The following is a 19,850-nucleotide window of genomic DNA, read 5'->3' on the forward strand; positions in this document are numbered from 1 at the left end:
CACAAGGATCCATCGATGACAATGCTACGTGGTTGGCACAAAAGCCATCACCTACGGTGTTGATGTACCAAGCATATGACATAAATGGATACACATTCTACAATGAGGAATGTGATAAGAAGACCTCGTATCAGAACAACTCTGTTTGAATAGAATGCATGGCTGTAAATGAAGCTGATAAAAGGGTATACTATGGAACCATCAAAGAGATTTGGGAGCTTGACTATGTGAAAGTTAAGGTGGCATTATTCAGGTGCGCATGGATCCCTCTTGGTCAGGTAAGGATTGATTAGTACAGAAAGAACTATGTTAACAGGACAACGATGGCATATCACGCGGACCCATTCATTCTTGCCAGCGATGCTACCCAGATTTTGTTTGTTGAAGACCCCTTGCATAAGAACGACCATTTAGCGATGCATGGGAAGAGAAGGGTACTGGGTGTCGACGATGTTGCCGATCAGGACGAGTAAGATGAATTTGATGAGTTGCCAGCCAAGGGATCACGCACCCATGTAATAGAGCAGCGTAAAATCATCAAAAAACCCAAGTTCATTCGGGGTCAACTTAATGATCCCAGTTCCCCCATGTACATGAGAATTAAGCTGTAAGACTAGTCTTTATGCCTACCCTGCAACTTAATTTGTTCAATTTAGAACTGTCGCGTGTACTGAATTTGTGTGTTATGCCCGATTTTCTGTTGATGTAAGAACCGTTAATATGTTGATCTTGATATGATGTCAGCTCAGGCAATGAATATGAACGATTTTTTGTTGTTGTTGTTGTTGTTATTATTATTATTATATCATAGAGGTAGCACACTCGATTGATCTCACTACAGTATGTGTGAACAAATATATGCAATCTAGTTTGCGAATAGCACATGGTTCATTGATGAAAGCCGTGTGCCGACCAAACCCCGCCACCCCACCCACAATCTGAGTCGTCCTTTCTGATTGGCCAGAACCCAAACCCCATGGATCGTACGTCTGCACCGTTGGATGCTCCCAGATTGAACGGCGATCCTCATCCCTTTCGACAGCACATGTTGTTCCAGTTGTAATTTTATTTTTATGCACAAAATGCACATTAATCTCAAAAAATGTCTTAAATATAGCTAATGATACCTCAAATGCGCCAGAAAATCAAACACGTGGTATATTGGTGATTGCGTATCATGGGGAAATTTTTATGAGGCCAAACAATGAAGTCACCAGCCATAGGAGTTTGAATTGACACGTCTCCTTTTGGAAAACCATGATCCTTCATGTGAGATGCTCCGGTTTGGAAGGAGCGGTCATCAAAACTTGTGCCAAACTTTACCAATTTTTTTCCACGGGGTTGTGAGAGCACGCCACAGGCACACATCAATTTTGATGATGTCTGAACTCCATCTGAATTTCCTTTAATTAAAATACAAACTAGGCCTACGCTAGTGGCCACACTCGCGGCCGAAATGTTTGAAACTTCTCCCCGCTTCTCGAACAAACGGATGAAAACTCACAAGGCGATGCACAAATGATCTGTACACCTTTGCTAGGCTGATAGTAAGGGGGTATCATAGCTAGTATCATGCATGCCAACTAGGAAATTTTGATGAGCTGGCATAGAATTAATTAAATGAAGAAAGAGAGGGTTAAGTATCATATCATGAAACCATATCATAATAAACGCTATGCTACTATGTGTCATGCATGACAATATAAATAAAGTATTACATATGATACTAGCTACTCTATGATACTATGCATTAGAGCAAGTACACAATAGAGTGACATAATTAAGACTAGACACAATGGGTAGTAACATAGAATGTTACCAGTCTATGTTACTACCTCTATAGTGGGGAGTAACATATGTGTAGTAACATGCAACACTAGACGCATCTTCCCTTGAGATGTGTGATGTTACTCATACTACTAGTAAGACTAGCCACATGAGTAGTAACATAGACTAGTAACATGCTCATGTTACTAGTCTATGTTACTACCTCCATAGTGGGGAGTAACATATGTGTGTGGTAACATGCAACACTTCATTTATTAGGTTATAGACACATCTTGCCTTGATATATATGTGTGATGTTACTCATCCTAGTAGTAACTAGCTATGTTACCACTTTCCTCCATTTCTTCATTTATTGCATGCCACATCATCTATTTAACCTAGATGTGTGTGATGTTACTACCTATATATGTTACTCACACATATCAAGGAAAAATGAGTCTATAGCCTTATAAATGAAGTGTTGCATGTTACCACACATATGTTACTCCCCACTATAGAGGTAGTAACATAGACTAGTAGCATGTGCATGTTACTAGTCTATGTTACTACCCATTGTGGCCAGTCTAACTAGCTATGTTACCAGTTTTCTCTCTTTCTTCATTCATTGCTTGCCACATCATCTATTTTATCTAGATATGTGTGATGTTACTACCTATGTTACTCCCACTGTGGGTAGTCTAAGCAGGCTATAAGGAATAGAATAATATATATGTGCTTATTAGTTGGAGGAAAGAGAAGAGGAGAGAGAAGAGAAGCGGGCTCTTGGTTAGTAGAGCTAGCTGCAACACGAGACCCAAGACACTTTGTTAGGATGTAAGGTGGGCCAACTATTGATAAACTAGTACGTATATAAAACTTATTATTGTACATGTCCACTAAGAGGTTGGTTGTATATGACATGGCAACTTCTTATAGCCGACCCTTGGTTGTATTATTAACCATGCTCTTAGTGAGGTAGCTAGTATATCATAGATGACTAGCTAGTATCAGATCAGTAGCCACAGTGGGAGTAACTCCAGCAGTAACATCAACTCCAACTCTGCAAACTTGCTTATGTGGCAATAAGTTAATGAGGAGAGAGATAGTTTCAATAACTTAGCTAGTTACTGTAACATCACATGTCCCAATGCAATATGAGTCTATAACCTAATAAATGAAGCTTTGCATGACACTACACTTATGTTACTACCCACTGTGAAGGTAGTAACATATATAGTCTAGGGATATGTGTATGTTACTAGTGTACTCTCCATTGTGGCTAGTCTCATACTCCCTCCTTTCCAGTTTAACTGTGTGCCACATCATCCAAAAATTATAGTTGGCATGAACCGTACCGCTTGATACTCCCATATTACGACCAGCCTTATTAGGGTGGCCATAGTGGGGGTATCATAGCCGGTATCATGCACTCGGGAATATAAATTATGATGATGTGGCAAAGAAGCAGTAACATATGTAGATACCGTAACATATATGGCCATAAATACGGTCATATATGATATATACTCCCTCCGTAAACTAATATAAGAGCGTTTAGGTCACTATTTTAGTAATCTAAATGCTCTTATATATATATTAGTTTACAGAGGGAGCTAGTACTACTCTATGATACTATATATGCACTATGAAGGTACGTACGTAGTATCATACGCTAGTATCATATGCATGATACTATATATATATATATAGTATATGATACTCCCCACTATATAAGGCTGACCATAGTGGTGGTATCATAGCCGACGATGTCATGCACTCGGAAATAGTAAGTATGATGATGTGGCAAACAATTAAATATATATAAAGAGGGTTAGACTAACATATAGGTAGATACCGTATCATGTTAAATGCGATGTTAATTTGTGTCATGCATGGAAATAAATATGATCTATATATGATACGATACTCTATGTATTATACTATGTGCTATAATTAATTAAAGGTAGTATCATACACTAGTATCATATATATTGTATATTCATGATACTAATATATGACACTCTCCACTATACTCGTGATTTCTTACCGTGGAAAAAATTGGAGGCGAAACGATGAACTCATGTTTTCATTCGAACAAAAATATGATGTTAGGTAATGTAAATGTTTACAAAGAGCACACGGTTCACTCACAAAAGCTGTGTGTCCACTAAACCTTGGCCGATGCACCCCCACCTCTCTGCCACGCGTGCGATCTGAGTCGTGTTTTCTAATTGGCCAGAACCCAAACCCACGGATCGTACGTCTGCACCATTATATTCTCCTTGATCGAATGGCGATCCTCATCCCTTTCAACAACACATGTACATGTTTTCAAATAGCCCCTCCCAAAAAATGTTTTCAAATAGCACATGGTTCACACATGAAAGCCGTATGCCTACCAAACCGTGGCCGATGCCCCCCCTCGCTGCGCGCGCAATCTAAGTCGTGCGTTCTGATTGGCCAGAACCCAAACCCCACGGATCATATGTTTGCACCATTTGATGCTCCCAGATCGAACGGCAATCCTCATCCCTTTTGACAGGAAATGCAGTCCGGCTAGGAATTGATTTATATGCCAACATGCACGGTAAATGCCAAAAAATGTCTTACATATAGCACACGAGACCTGAAATGCGCCAGCAAATCAAACCCGTGGTAAAATTGTGATTGGTTTACGTGGGAAAAATTTAGAGGCAAAACAATGAACTCGCGTCTTCATTTCAAACGAAATTATTTTGTTTGTGCACACGAGCGCTTAGAGGCAACCGTTTGCATAGGCCTTTCCACGCGCGCAGCGATCAGGGATATTTTTCACCCTTTTCACCAAGGCCGCCAACCCCCCCCCCCACCGTCCGCCCGCGTTTCACTCAACTAGTCCACCCAATATCCTTCGCCAGCTCCCCCTCCCACCAGATCCACAGTAGAACCCTCTCTGGCGCCGCCGTGCTCACCCCGGCCGTGTGCCCGCTCTTCGGCGTCAAGCCTACCTCCACTGCCATTCCCAACACAAGGCGGCCCGCGCCTTGCCATCTTCATTTGCTCGCCAGCCACCATCGAGCATATCGATGCAGTAACCCTTGCCTCTCCTGTGGTCCGGCCCGGTTTGCATTAAGAAGCCTATTAGTTACTGCTCTCCATTGCGGTGAGGCATATTTCCTCGCAATCCCTCTTCCAATTTCATTCCATATGTTCCCAAATTGGCTATAAAATAACAGAGAGCGTATATATGTTCATTATCTACCTTCCTTACTACATATAAGATGTATTTGTTCCGATAAGTTACTGCCTATTTACAGATCGCGGGCGCCCGAGTCACACAAACTTAACAAATTAGCCATACATTTTCTAAATTATTGCATGACATGTTTAGAAAGCTTGATACCAAGTTGTTAGTTTTATGCTTATCCTCCTTTCCTGAGTTCCGCATGTGTTCTCTGTAGATGCCGACTAGCAGCGACATCACTCATTCAGGCCATGTATCTTCATCTGATTCGGACAACCCTAGGTCTTCAGCAGATTGTGAGGGATCAAGTAGTCTTGAGCAGGATAGAGCTACAGCAATTACCCTTCCGGTCAGGACACGGAGGAACGTTCCAAGGAAGCCCACGCCAGCCTAAAGGTGTATATGAAGTAACCGAGACTGATTTAAAGTCATGGGCTCCAACTAAACCAGATAAAGCATGCATGAGGTTCAGGAGTGTGTGTGGATTTGTTGGCAGGGCAAGGCTCAACATTAATCTACCGGGGTTTCGAAAAGCTGACACAAAAACACGACGAAGGATAGTCCAGGAGATCATGGATCACTTCAATGTTCCAGAGCAATGGAGAATGCAGGTGGAACACGCTGCACTGAAGAAGGCTAGGGATGCTTGGAGAAACTGGAAGCACATGTTGTACAAGAAGTACTTGATTGAAGGCAAGGACCCAATCCCCGCATACCCCCAAATTATAAAGGAAGACTAAGCAGAATTCAAAAGGGCCAGGGCAACTCCAGAGTTTGCTGAGAAGAGTTTCAAGCAATCGGAACTTCAGAAGAAGAACATACGCCCCCGCCGTATGGGTGTGGCAGGATACTACGACATGAAACTGATATGGGAACAGGAGGACAAAGAAGCAGTAGCGGCGGGTGGGAATCCGACCTTTAGTGAAATCAGGGGTGAACGCGCCAGAGACTACTTGTGGGCACGTGCAAAGAGGCATGATGATGGAACATATTACTTTGAAAATGCACGTGACACCAAACTGTATGAAGTGATGGTAGAGGCTTCCATGATCCCGGGAAGGTTCTACAGGAACTCAGGGCCATGTGACATTCTGTCCATTGCTCTGGACACAAAAGAGCCCCTTGGCCGTGCAAGGGGTATAGGTGTTAATGTCCCGCACAACAGGGATTTCACACTCAGCAAAGACCAAAGGCTCAACATGAAAAAAGCGAGGAGTGAAATGAAGTAGAATGCATTGTTTGAAAAGTTGAAGGAGATTTATCCGGCTATTCTAAAGGATGTTGAGGAGTCAATGATGATTTAGAAGACTCTAACACTGACAGATAGCCAGCAGATGGGAGGGGAGGCGGGCATGGATGATGTTGCTTATTGCGCGACAACACTGCACAAGAGTAGGTGTGCATCAGCTGACCCCAGCGACATTGAGACTACAGCTGCTCGTGATGATGCTATATCTGGTCTATCTAGAATGAAAGATAGACTGAAGGTCGTCCTTACACATTATGAAGGTACATTAAAATGTGCAACAACCTGGGTTTGCCCACCCTTCTTGGAAGATGGCCTCTTCTTGGACAATGTCCATTGAAGCCGGGTTGTGTGAAGTGCTACGTGACTGAAGTAAAGCCTGGATTCAATGAATTTGCCCTGAAGAATGTCCTAGGAGACTTCAATGAGCAAAGGACCTTGGGAGAAACATTGTTACATCACATCCAGTGGCCATAAAAGGAAATAGAGTTCATCGATGAGATCCCTGAAGCCCCGCCAAGAGCAACAACTGTCGCCCCTCAACCGGTGACGCTCTCCTTGCCATAGCAGCTCCCGCGGGCTGATGCATCAACCTGTGATCAGCCGACCCGACTTTGTGGCGTACAGGCCATGTCATCCTCTGCCCCAAAGAAGTCAGTGGCAAGGCCTACAACTGCTGATGACGCACCATCGGTTTAGATGCCGGTCGCTGAAGCAGTGGGGCGAGACCTAGCTGCAGCACATGCTCAGCAGACCAACCTGGTGGAACAGACTGCTAAGCAGTCTGATGCTTCAAAACTGCCTGCTAAGCAGTCTGTAGGTCCAAAACTGACTACTCATCAGTCCGTCGGTCCGCAGGCGCGTGATCAGCATACCAATGCATCAGCACTTCCTACTCAGCAAACCAATGCGTTGGCATGACCTCCTTAGCACATCGACAAGTTGGAACCACCTGCACAGAAACCCGACATAGCTTCAACGCATGGTCAGCAGTCTGATGCCTCTGCTCCTATAGCCCAGAAGTCCGTCACAGCAACACCGCCAGCTCAGCGGTCTGGCATAGATAAACCGTCTGCTAAGAAGTCCATCCAAGCTTCACCATCTGCTCGGCAGTCTACCTTGCAGGCAACTAGACGTTTTGCCAGAAATGCTTCAAGTACCAAGAAGGAAGTGGCAAAAAAGGCTACACCCACGACCACGAGGAAGGGCAGCGGGAGAGTGAAGAGGAAAGAGAACGATTGCCTCTTACTTAAAGCACTCATCGCCCAAAACCAAATTAACAGCAGCTTATTCGAATCGGGGAGTAATATTATTTCTGACGCCATGGATGATGAAGAAGTAGAATTGTTGCTTGCTAAAAGTAAAGCAGACGTACTTGAAGCATGCAATTACGTTCATGGCCAGCCATTTCTTGTTGGCGAATACTTTGATGAGTGCAGCTCTAGTTGCCGCGAGTTACATGAATATTGCATTGATCAAATGTCAGCAGGTCATCATGTTTTGCTAGTCCACTACAATAGAGATCATTTCCAACATGATGCTGGTTCCATCAATGTGAGTTTCGAGGACTTACATCTCTTCTTCAACTTCAACGTGCTCGATGCCACTCTTGTTAGATGCCTAATTTTGTAGGTACTTAACAAATTGTGATCAAATTCTCCATACAAAGCTGTAAATGATAAACAGCTAACTGCATTTTATTCCTCTCAAGGGATTGAACGTGCGGAGAAGAAAAAGGGAGAGCATGTATTTCATAGATCCTGCATTAGCAAATGGCACAACATTAGATGGTAAGGACCGACGGGACTGAGCCATTAACACGGTCCTCCGTATCTTCGAAAACACGTCCCATGCAGAATCATTTCTCTGGCCATATCATGAATGGTAAGTCAAGTAAACAACCATGCATACACTGATTGTCTTTCAGATTTCGACATCACTCGTAAGTTCATGGCTTTCTTAATATGTAGCAATCACTGGATATTGGTATTCATTGTTCCAAACAAGAACACAGTTTACTACATTGATTCTCTCAAAGAGTCAACAAATGCTCAGGATCTGACGCATGTTCAGCAATTCTTGGATAGGTATTGAATTCTGTGATGTCGAAATTAATTTGCATTCATATCTGGTTCAATAATTGATGTTGTCAAAATTCATCATCATTTGCAGTGTGCTCGCATTGTGGAAAGCTAAACCATGGAACCAATTCAAGATGGAACAACCCGTGCAGCATGACATCGTTTCTTCGGTAACACACCGAAATCCGTTATTTTTGGAAAATTTATCCAACAGTCTGCAAATAGCTTTCATTACGCTAGTCAAATGTTCAAGATTCTAAATAAACCTCTTTCTATTTTGTCCAAAGAAAAAAATGATACATCTAACATGGGTTAGGTTGTTCCTAACTGGACAAATACATGACTAATTTTGGACAAAAACTTTCAGTGTCCTCAGCAAGAAGCAGGGACCAACCTTTGTGGATACTATGTTTGCAGACACATGATCTCCATCTGCAAATCTGCTGATAGTTGTGACGATCCTCGCAAATTAGTACCAGTAAGTCTATCTTAATTAATATCTTCTACTCCACTCATATGGCACATTCTGGTCTTAAAAATATTGCAGCTCATCTTAAAATCGAGGACCCTTGAACCGCTCCCGGCTGGTGAATTGCTGATGGTTCGGAGATTTATCAGCGACTTCTTGTGGCACCCCGGCTCAGAGAAACCGGAACGCCCCGTATTCCAGCCCAGAGATCGAGGATAAGTCTCTGGAATACGGCACTGCTTGACATAGAACAAATCAGCTCTTATTACAAGAATAATAATTACACGGGTCTGGTGTTACAATGATCACATCAGCATGGCGCCACTACGCCTGCGATACTACACTTGCTCTATGCTAGCAGCGGAACATCTCGTAGCAGCGAAAAACTTCTAGCAGCAGAACAATGACAAAGGTGGTGAACTCCACTCCGCAGGGACTCTGGCTGGGACACGATCTAGCTCGCACGAACGGAAACCACGACAAGCAATCAAGCAATCACGGCATCACCTGCAATCTAGCATGACACGCCAGGTCAGTACATTGAATGTACTTGCAAGCTCACAACAACCATAAACATCAAGGCAAGACAATAACATAACATCAACAGGTTAATTAATTATCAACTACCATGATGAAGCAACTACTAAGAATGAGATAAACTAATACAATGCTGATACATCACCATCTCAGATCTCCATAACCATATCTCTCTTGGCTAACCGGCCAAGCAATATACCCTCTCGATGAACTCATGATCGAAACCATACGGTGATCTTTTCGGCGATCACTACCATGACCAACACTTGGTCTCAAACTGTGATCTTTCCGGCGATCACTACCAGGACCAACACTTGATCTCCAACCTCATCATCAACATCCTGCCAATCTGTACTGCTCAACATATCAACTTATAAATCACCTATAAGTCATTCCGTCATGTGAGTGTTGATCGAACGGTGGGACCTAGTATGGACGTGACTATCGATAGATTAAATACACTCTGCAGAGGTAGCACACTGTACCCACACCACAGAACCCATGGCCTCGCACTCCCATTCGGGTGGACCAATGGCGTTCCGGCAAAACCGACCTACTGCCATGACACTCTCCCGGCAACTCCGACCCAAATCCCCAACGGGCTGGTCCTGGGTGGCCCCGTGTCTACCAAAGACACCCCGACCACCGTCGTGGTCAAAACACTCCCACTCGGGGACTCGGATCCATAAAAACAACAACGAGCACACAAGGTTATGTCTGCTTACCAGGCCAGGGTACGCACACCCATAACCTTCCCTAGTTGGAGGCACCGGCGAGATGCACGGCAATAGACCGCATTAGGGCCTTCCCCATAAAGGCAAATGTGGTTGCACTGGAAAAGCCCGGTTCGGCGGCACCTGACCAACTTAATGACGGAATTTATCCCCAAAAATATAACTGCAATGACTGATACTCCGATATCAACTATCAAACTAGAATCCAAATCATAGCAATATCCAACAAATAATCCAAGCATAATATCATCCTCTCAAAATACTCCAAGGGTAGCACTACACTACTGTCATGATGAATCCAGAAACAATAATCCTACTACTCCAATAACAAGAACAAAGCTATTCGGCTAAGGTCCACATGTAAATATCATTTCCAAAAATAATACTCCAAGCAACAGAACATCAACTAGCACCATGAAAATAATCATACTAACCACTAATAATCCAAAGGCAGCATGATATCCAAAGTAATACTCCCAAAGATAATAACAGGTATCATCATGAAGATAATCATACTAACCACTAATAATCCAAAGGCAGCATGATATCCAAGGTAATACTCCCAAAGATAATAACAGGTATCATCATGAAAATAGTCATACTAACCACTAATAATCCAAAGGCAGCATGACATCCAATGTAATACTCCAAAAATATCATATCCAACACCACCATGAAAATAATCATAACATAAGCCACTAATAATCCAATGGCAACATATCAACCACATAAGCTGCAAAATATAAGTCCTAGAACTCCAAGCAACATCATGGCAATAACAAGATCAAAATACAACTCTGAGAAATTGCCATGCACAAAGTCATGTAGCTAAAGCAATATTTTAACAAGTTCAAATAATTTAAACCATGTCACTGCATTGCAATCATGCAAATGAAGGGTGTGGCTTGCCTGGGGTGGAAGAAATCACCGGGAGAAAGTGCGAGAAACTCGCGGAAAGGATCGCCGGAAAACGTACTCTCTCGGAGGGGGCTGAATAAGGGCAAGGGGAAAATGGTCATTTTCAGAATGTCAAGACATGGTGAAAATGGTTCCATCAGAACGGGCTCGATGAAACGAAGAAGTGGGCTTTGGAATCACCTCATTTGGAGTTGTGGTTAAAAAGATATGAGGTGTTTTCTGCCAGGGACCCATCTGTAATGAAAAACTTCAAAATCTGGGCATGGACAGAAAAACAGAAAGCGCCTTCAGGTTGAATACATTTTCTGTGAAAGAAAACGCCTTCCCAGCCGCAGAAGAGACGAATACGCTTTCCGGAAGGGAAAATGTACTTTAGATAAAAGAAAGGAGGAATACGCTTTCCGGAAGGGTAAACGTACTTCAGATGAAACGTACTCTGGGAAATACGTTTCCACTTAACCACGTGGACAGTGGCGAGGTCGGGCGTGGGTCGCTAACGTGCGGGTCTCGCGGGGTGGGACCCGTCACTTATCCACATTGGCACCTGGGGTCAACGCGGGACCGGCTCCGGTGTGGCTGACTGGTGGGGCCCGCCTTATCCACTCCCTCTCTCTCTCTCCTCCCTTCCCTTCTTCTTTCTCCATCCCGACGGCGCGCCCGCAGAACAGAGGAGGAGCACGGCGCTGGCGCTCGTCCGGCCGGCTCGGGACGACTCAGGCAACGCCCCAGCCACAGAAATGCTCCGCGCGGAGAGGCGCACCCGACTGGGGGCAGCACGCTCACCGGAGAACGCGGGGACGAGCGGGGCCGCGACCACGGCGGACAGCAGATTTGGTCGGTGATGGGAAGCACGACGAGAGGCCACCAGAGGGCAAGGAGGAGGGCGGGGAAAGCTCGGGGAGGTCTAGGGGCTCTCTGGTTGTAGCTAGGAGAGGAGAAGGGCTCGGGTTGCTGCGAATTTAGGCGGAGGCCAGGGGCGTCCATGGCGGTGATGAGTGGCAATAAGAGCTTCTGGAGCTCAGGCGAGTGGACGGGGAGGGATCTACGAGTGAGGGGAGGCTGATGAGGTGCTCGAACGACTCGGGAGAGGGCTTAAATAGCCGCAAGGCGAGGAGGCCGAGCTGGCGTCGCCGCGGACGCGTGTCCGGCGCCGCGGACGCGTGTGCTCGCGCATGAGCTCGGGGAAGGCGATGGAGAGGGATCAGACGAGGGGCATGGCTCACGGAGACGAGGGCGAGCTCGAGGACAAGAGGAGAAGGAGCCGAACGCCATTAAAGCCTCGGTCGGCTACAGCTCGCCCGTGGGCGCGCGGCGACGAGAGCTGACGGAGGGGCTGACGGAGGGGTAGAGCGCTCCATGAGGACGGAGACGACGCGAGCCATCTGTGGGACATGATCACGTGTGCGAAGGCGACGAGAGGAGGAGGGGGCCCAGCACAAACAGCCACTGGACACGCGCACTGCACACAGAGCGCGTGCATAGGCATGCCATTGTCGTGGTCACCATGTAAACTGGCATTTAGTGGGGGAGAGGGGCTTGAAAATGTTGTCTAGTGAGTAGTTCATACAGGGGAGGCCTCAGACGTGGTGGTAGTTCGGTGAAAACGGCTCTGGTTAAAGGGGAAGCAACCTCTGAAGTTTACTGCAGTAAACTTGATCAACTAAGTGTGATCAACAGAGAGATGCTATGGGTCAAATGTTATGTCTGGGGTGATTAACTAAGGAATTACTATGATCCTGGAGGTTTTGAGGCATAATGGAGCACAAACTAACATAGTTGCTTTGTAACTCACATTATGTGCCCAGAATCAAGATTTGGATGATGCACTCACATGGAGTAACCACTTGAGCTCAAGTTTGTCAAGGCTTCATGATTTGATCATATAAAGATTTTGTATAAGTTTAATACCAATTAGATTCACCAAAATGGTACTCGCTTCACAAACATCCTTGCTGACCAGAAACTTGCAAAAATTCTAGAGGAAAAATGGCTTGATGAAACATTCCCAAAATGGGTTGAGGTAGGTTATATGGATAATAGAAGGCCTAGAAAAATTGGCAGCCATAATGGAGCAAGATAAAATATACTTGCTTCACAAACTGAAATTTTGGACAAAATCAAAGAATTGAAAGTCAGATCACATGAAGGCATGACATGATATCTACTTTGGTGGAGGGCTATGATATGATGATATGAGGGATCATGCAAAATTTCAACTCATTTGAATATTCCTAGCTTGTACTTCCTTCACAACCACTTCCCTTAGACAGGAACTTTAAAAAAATTATAATTAAATAATTACTAGGCAAATGAGGTTTCACTTTGGCATGTGGCAATAATATGGACAGGAAAGGGGGTCCAAGGAGTTTTAGGTGAATTGGGAAAAGATAAATGGCACTTGCTTCACATTCTGCCATTCAGGACAGAATAGGAAATGAATTAATTGAGCAAGATAATAAACATGACAAATAAAATATTTTGCCATATTTGGGAAATATATGACCCAAACAATTTATTAGAATTATTTGGGAATTTTAGGAGTGATGGAAATAAAGGTTCCTTCACAACCTTGGGAAGACAGGGTTATTCCTTTAATAGAAAAAGGAATATTCCTGAGAAAAAGAAATTAGGGTTTGGTCAAGCAGTGGAGTGACATGATCTTGGTAAGGTTTTGAGAATGATGAGCCACTTGATAAGGAAAAAGAGGATGACTTTCCAGGTGACAAGGCCACAGAACCACTCCAAAAAGAGAAAGCAGAGCAAAAACCAATAAATCAAAAAGAAAAAGAAAAGGGCCAAAATCCAGGCTGTTACACTTCTTCCTGGATTACTACATCAATATCACTAGTGATAATGAAGAGTTCAGCATGCGTTCTCCTGAAACATTGAGTAAGAGTTAGTCGCTAAACATATAACACATGGATCCATTGTTTTCCATCTAATGAGGTCTTCGTATTTGGTACACTATGATTAATTATGTAATGCATATATGTGTGGACAAATCATTGGAATTTAGCTACCATATGTTCAATTGCAATTGTTGCGAAATCTGATGAATGTTCTTCCTGTGGCCACTAGTCGTTCAATTGAATATTGTGGCGAATTTGCTTTTTGCGTGCCGATTCAAAATGGGATATTTTTGTTTATTTGTTCAATTGAATATTGTGGCGAATTTGCTTTTTGCGTGCCGATTCAAAATGGGATATTTTTGTTTTAACCTGGCAATTGCCCCGCACATGGTTCAACTTAATGAGTCTGTGCGATCCACATCGGAAAGCATACGTCAATCGTAGCGGAACCGTCGGTGATACATAGCAGATCGCAAATGATTTGCAACGCTACTACCACTACTAGGAAAAAGGCTACTAGTAGCGCGGGTAAAATGGCTACTAGTAGTGCGGGTACCTACGCTACTTGTATCGCGCTACAGCTAAAAGTTAGTAGTAGTGCGGGTGAAACCCGCGCTACTACTAACTTTGTTAGTAGTAGCGTGTGTGCCACCCGCGCTACTGGTATTACAGACCCGTGCTACTACTAACGAAATAGTAGCAGCATGTCTATAGTGCCAACGCTACTAGTATCCCAAATACTAGTAGCGTGCCATTTTTTCCCACGCTACTACTAGATTATTATGAATTAAAAAAAATCAGCCAATTCCATTCTATCACACATTTGCCGTATCTACTGACAGTTTCTCATTGTAGCGGCAACTCATGTATAATTCCTACCACAGTGTTGTGGGTAGCAACTTGCTAAGCAGCTACCTAGTTAAGTTGTTATGGTCCGATCCAAAAATTGGATCACTCGTCAATATGCGGCACCCGCTCGGCCTGATCTCACAGCCTGCAGCTGCGGCGAAACACATGGGGTAGCCTCGACGAGCCACATCTGACCGACGGCAACCGTCGCCACGTCTCCAGCAGGCCCCGATCGAGGTCGTCCTCGTGCCTCGCCACTAGTGGACAGAGGAAGCCATCGTACAAGTGCCCCGCACCCTGAAACCCGAACATCATTAAGATTCAAATTTGGCCACACACCGAATCAAGTGTACCTGAATGTTGATCATCTCTCGGGCTCGGGGTGTCTGGTCAACTACTTACCCGTGTGCTGGGGTGCCAGAGGTAGAGGACGTGCATCAGCTTTGCTTCTCCACGCACCGGCTGCCACAACACCGTGGATGGTGCCACGACACCGTTGAGTACATGAACCTTTCGATGACCGTCAGCGTCGCCAACAGAACCCTGCAGCATTACCAACAAAGGTTCAGAAACTTCAGATTCTTCAAAAGAATGACACGAAAAAACAATGCGGTACATGTCGATGTCGCAATGCACAACTGAAGCTATAAACTATTTCCTAGTAGGATAAAAGTGCAGAGAATAGTTATATAAGAATGCATATAGATTTGACAAGTGCATAGAAAAACATAAGGTCCAAAAGAAACACATAATCAGGCAACCACATAATCGGTTAACTTCTATTTACTCACCAATCAAATAACATCAAAATCAACACATTAGCGTTGGACCTCGACACAAGGGGTGCAAAAAAGGCTGACTGAGATCATATAGAAATATATAAGAAGGACTAGTACAATCATATTTCAGTCCATACATATACAAGGACATATCATAACACACATACAAAGTAGCAACAAACTGATAATATAGTTTCTAGAATCATCTGCAAAGAGAATGATGAATTTACAATCTATAGTCTTAGCCAACACAACATACAACCTTTACAACCTTAAAATATAATAATTTAAGCTTTGACCAAAGTTTTATACAAAAGTAGGTAGTCCAAAAAGCTTCAGGCTATTTTCTGTAACACCATTAATTTCTGGCTGCAAATGCAAAGCTGAAGAGAAGAAAACTAAAACTTGAGTCAACAGATCTGCTGCTTCATTTCGAAATTCAGATAGCGAGTATGGTCTCATTTCTATTTATTTAATAGCATTTAAGCCTTGCCCAAAATTGCTTATTGATTATTAGTATATTTTGTACAATCTAGATTATAAGAATTAGGCATAGACCTTTTAAAAATTCAGTGGGAACCACTGTTCAAATTATAAGAATTGGACCAGCGTTAGCTCATTAATGCTGAGGCGCACACAAGGAGGTCATCGTAGCCCCACGAACATAGGAGCATGGGAACGCTGATGGTGAGGCTACCGGGATGACGGACAATCAGTTCATACTAAAGTCTGACTGTCTCACAACGAACATCGATTTTAAGTTTATATCACTCAGACTACATATAAAATAGATAAGAGATGCTGGATTGGTTTTCCTCAATTATTATAGTAACTGTTATGGAAGCAGTCATAGTGTACATTATACACTAAAGCAATCGTTTCTTTCAGCTTGAAACAGAGACACCAAAAAAGGAAGGAGGAAGTACCAAGCACACATTTACCTTGTAAAAAAAATCAGATATTCGGCATTGAAACAAGTGCAGGCAATCTGAATAATTTCCTTATCAATGCCAAGTTCTGGCCCACCAAACAGGTTGCATGGGAAAGCAAAGATCTCAAAACCTGTAGTCAGATAAAATTGTTAGCCTAACATATCATAACTCCAAATCAAGGGCTAATCATATGCAGATAGATCATACCCTGGTCCTTGTACTTCTCGTAAGTTCCGTGTAGTTGGAATTGGTCAAGCCACTGCAGTAGTTACATGCAATGATTATCTTTGTTATTATAATAGAATGTCCATCCTTTCAGTACTTGACTTGCATCTCTCGACATGTGCAAAATTAGATGAAACTGGAACACTAATCAATGTCACAAAACTTATATGCACAACAATTCTGGTTGTCCAACTTGCCGACGACGGCCCGGCCGGATCTGTCTGCGCCCTGCACGTGGACGACCTGGAGCTCCTCGAGGTTGGAGAAGTCATCACTGAGGTCAGGAATGCAGTCGTGCCACTCCTCACGGTCGGCGGGGGAGACGAGGAGCGTCGCGCTAGCGTCCACCGAGAAGTCGGACCCTATCACCATCACGGAGAAGTCGCTCCCGCTGCCGTTGCTGGAGACTAATGCGAGCGCCATGGCCCCCCTCCTACTCTAGAGTCCCTAATAGAGGGGAGGCGCGGAAGCACAGGGAGGTGTTGGATGGCGATGGAGGCTGTCGGAATTGATCATAATTAGGACGCTTGAGATCCCTGCCTGAGTCAGGCTGCTTTTTATGGAAGCAAACTAAGTGTGCCCTACTCACAAATTAGAATTTTGGTAGCTATAACCTAGGATTTTTATGAAGTGTTGCATAAAAAGAAAACATCACACGAACTACCAAGTATCTGCTATCATCCTATTGATTATTTCTTCTTAGGTACCTAGGCAAACATCTATGTTATATCTTGCAACATAACTTCAGTGAAACTAAAACATAATCCACAAATATGGAGGTATCTAGGGAGCATGTGTCTATATGAGTACTTTAATGTTAATGTTAGCTCAAATTTGAACTGCAGTGGACCTCCTTTTCACCCCCAACTGTTAGCTCCCAAACCACTACCACTGTCAATAACCCCATAGCTAGCTTGATCTATTAATATGTCACTGTTCCCATGCCACACCTTCTGAACTACAGCTGACAACCGCCGCCGAGACAGTTAACATGAGGCAAAATTGGATATGTCAAAATTTTAGGTAATCCTATCACTACAAAAAAATACACTCACGTGATGATATGTATTTGTCACAGTAGGTCACGTTTTCTATCATGCATGTACATCCATGATGATTTTATGACAGAATCAAGATAGTCATACCTGTGCTGTCGTAGAAGTGTTCCATGACATTACCAAAATTATCATCACGGAAGTGTCCACTTCCATGACGAAAAACCGCGCATGACAAAAGTGCTTTCGTCAAGGGTGACCGACATGTGGCATCCACCGTAACGGAATGCCGTTAAGCTATCGGGTCCGGTTTTGGATCCGATAACCCGTTAATAGCCTGGACCAATGGCGATTTTCCACATGTAAAATCATCATTGGCTGGAGGAAACACGTGTTAGCTCCCCGTTGGCATAGGTGTCACTCATCCAATGGGCGAGATGCGCTTATGAAATGTTGACACGTGGACCGGCCCAAAAGTGGCCCATAAAGTTTAAATGGGCCGGCCCAACTAAAGGCCCACAAGATTTTGCGGTCCATAATGGGCCAGCCCAGCAAAAGGCCCACGAGATTTTGCGGACCATAATGGGCCGGCCCAGCTAAAGGCCCACAAGATTTTGCGGGCCATAATGGGCCGGCCCAGCTAAAGGCACGCGAGATTTTGCGGGCCATAATGGGCCGGCCTAGATAAAGGCCCACAAGATTTTGTGGACCATAATGGGCCGGCCCAGCTAAAGGCCCACAAGATTTCGCCGACCATAATGGGCCGGCCCAACCGAAGGCCCAAAAGATTTTGATGACACTAGTAGGCCGGCTCATTAACAGGCTCGCATGTTTTGGGCCAAATGTCGGCCCATATTTGATCTGGTCCATTAACAGTCTGCCACGTTCCGGGCCTAATAAAGGTCCATATGAGATCCGGTGCGTTAAAAGCCTACCACGTTCTGGGCCAAATTACGGCCCAGATCAGGTCCGACCCTTTGAGAGGCTTTGGGCTAAATTATGGCCCATATCAGATTCGGCCCGTCAACTGGACGCTATGCTTTTGGGCCCACTTGATAAAGGCCCATTTGGTAATTCGGCCTGATATTCGTTTTGGCATGTTAAAGGCCCATTTAACATTTTGGCCCTGTATATATTTCAGCCTGTTAAAAGCCCGTCATATAGTTGGGCCTAACTACGGCCCCGTTTGCACCCGGCCTGCTCACAGACGATAATCTGATTGGGCCAAATAAGGACCGAGACAATTTTGGCCTGTTATAAGCCCATGATTTGATTGGCACAATCATGGGCCAGGGTCTACTTCCGCCTGCTACCGGCCCGTGAGCTGTTGGGCACTTTCCAGGCCCAACCTACTTTTCAGCCTCCTAAAACCCATTGAGTTTTCTTGGGAAAATAGGGCCGGCGGTTTACTCGGCCTATTAAAGTCCCGAATCTACTAGTGGGCCAGTTTACATTTAGGCCTGTTAACGGACCAAGATGACGGGGCCCATGATGCGGATCATACATAGTTGCATGATGGCCTAATTATGTACCGTAATTTTACGGTTTGGCCGGTTTACTCTGAAGAAAGGATATATATACAGTAAAATAACTACAGCATCGTGAATAAGTAAAAACCTAGACTATACAATAAAGAAATTATGGCATATTACATCCATTGGGCATCAAAGTTCGCCACTATGATAATAAAGCACAAGCAGACAACAGATTACATACACTGGGCATCAAAGATCGCCACCAATGCAATTAAACACGCCAACAAAATAATATACAAAACCGACAACACTTCAATAGAGTTCAAGAAAGGTTAGCCCTGCTCGAGAGCTGCAGCGCAAGCAGCTGAGCAAGCTGATGAGACTGCACTTTTTTGACACTTGTATCCTCCTCACTCTGAAAGATGAACAAGCAGACAGATGACAGGTTTTGCACATATAAGTATCAGTGCTGACAATTCATCACATTTCTTACTGACGAATAAAGTGACACAGTTTAAAATAGCATTAACACAATATGGTATTGTTCAGGTCAAGACATGGCAGGAAATGACATTGTGAAGGAGTTGGCAGCTTCACGACACCACTGGATTACAGATCAAGAACTCATAAGTATCAATGGTTAGTGTGCTGTCAATTTATCCCATTTCAGCTTGGCAAAATAAGATCACTTGCTCTGTATAGTTTAATTTACATGGTATGAAGAAGGAACTTGGTTGTACAACTGAAAACTTAAATTGAGAAGGACAAACT

The sequence above is a fragment of the Triticum dicoccoides genome, chromosome 5A (assembly GCF_002162155.2).
Source record: "Triticum dicoccoides isolate Atlit2015 ecotype Zavitan chromosome 5A, WEW_v2.0, whole genome shotgun sequence".
In the NCBI taxonomy this organism is placed as follows: Eukaryota; Viridiplantae; Streptophyta; class Magnoliopsida; order Poales; family Poaceae; genus Triticum; species Triticum dicoccoides.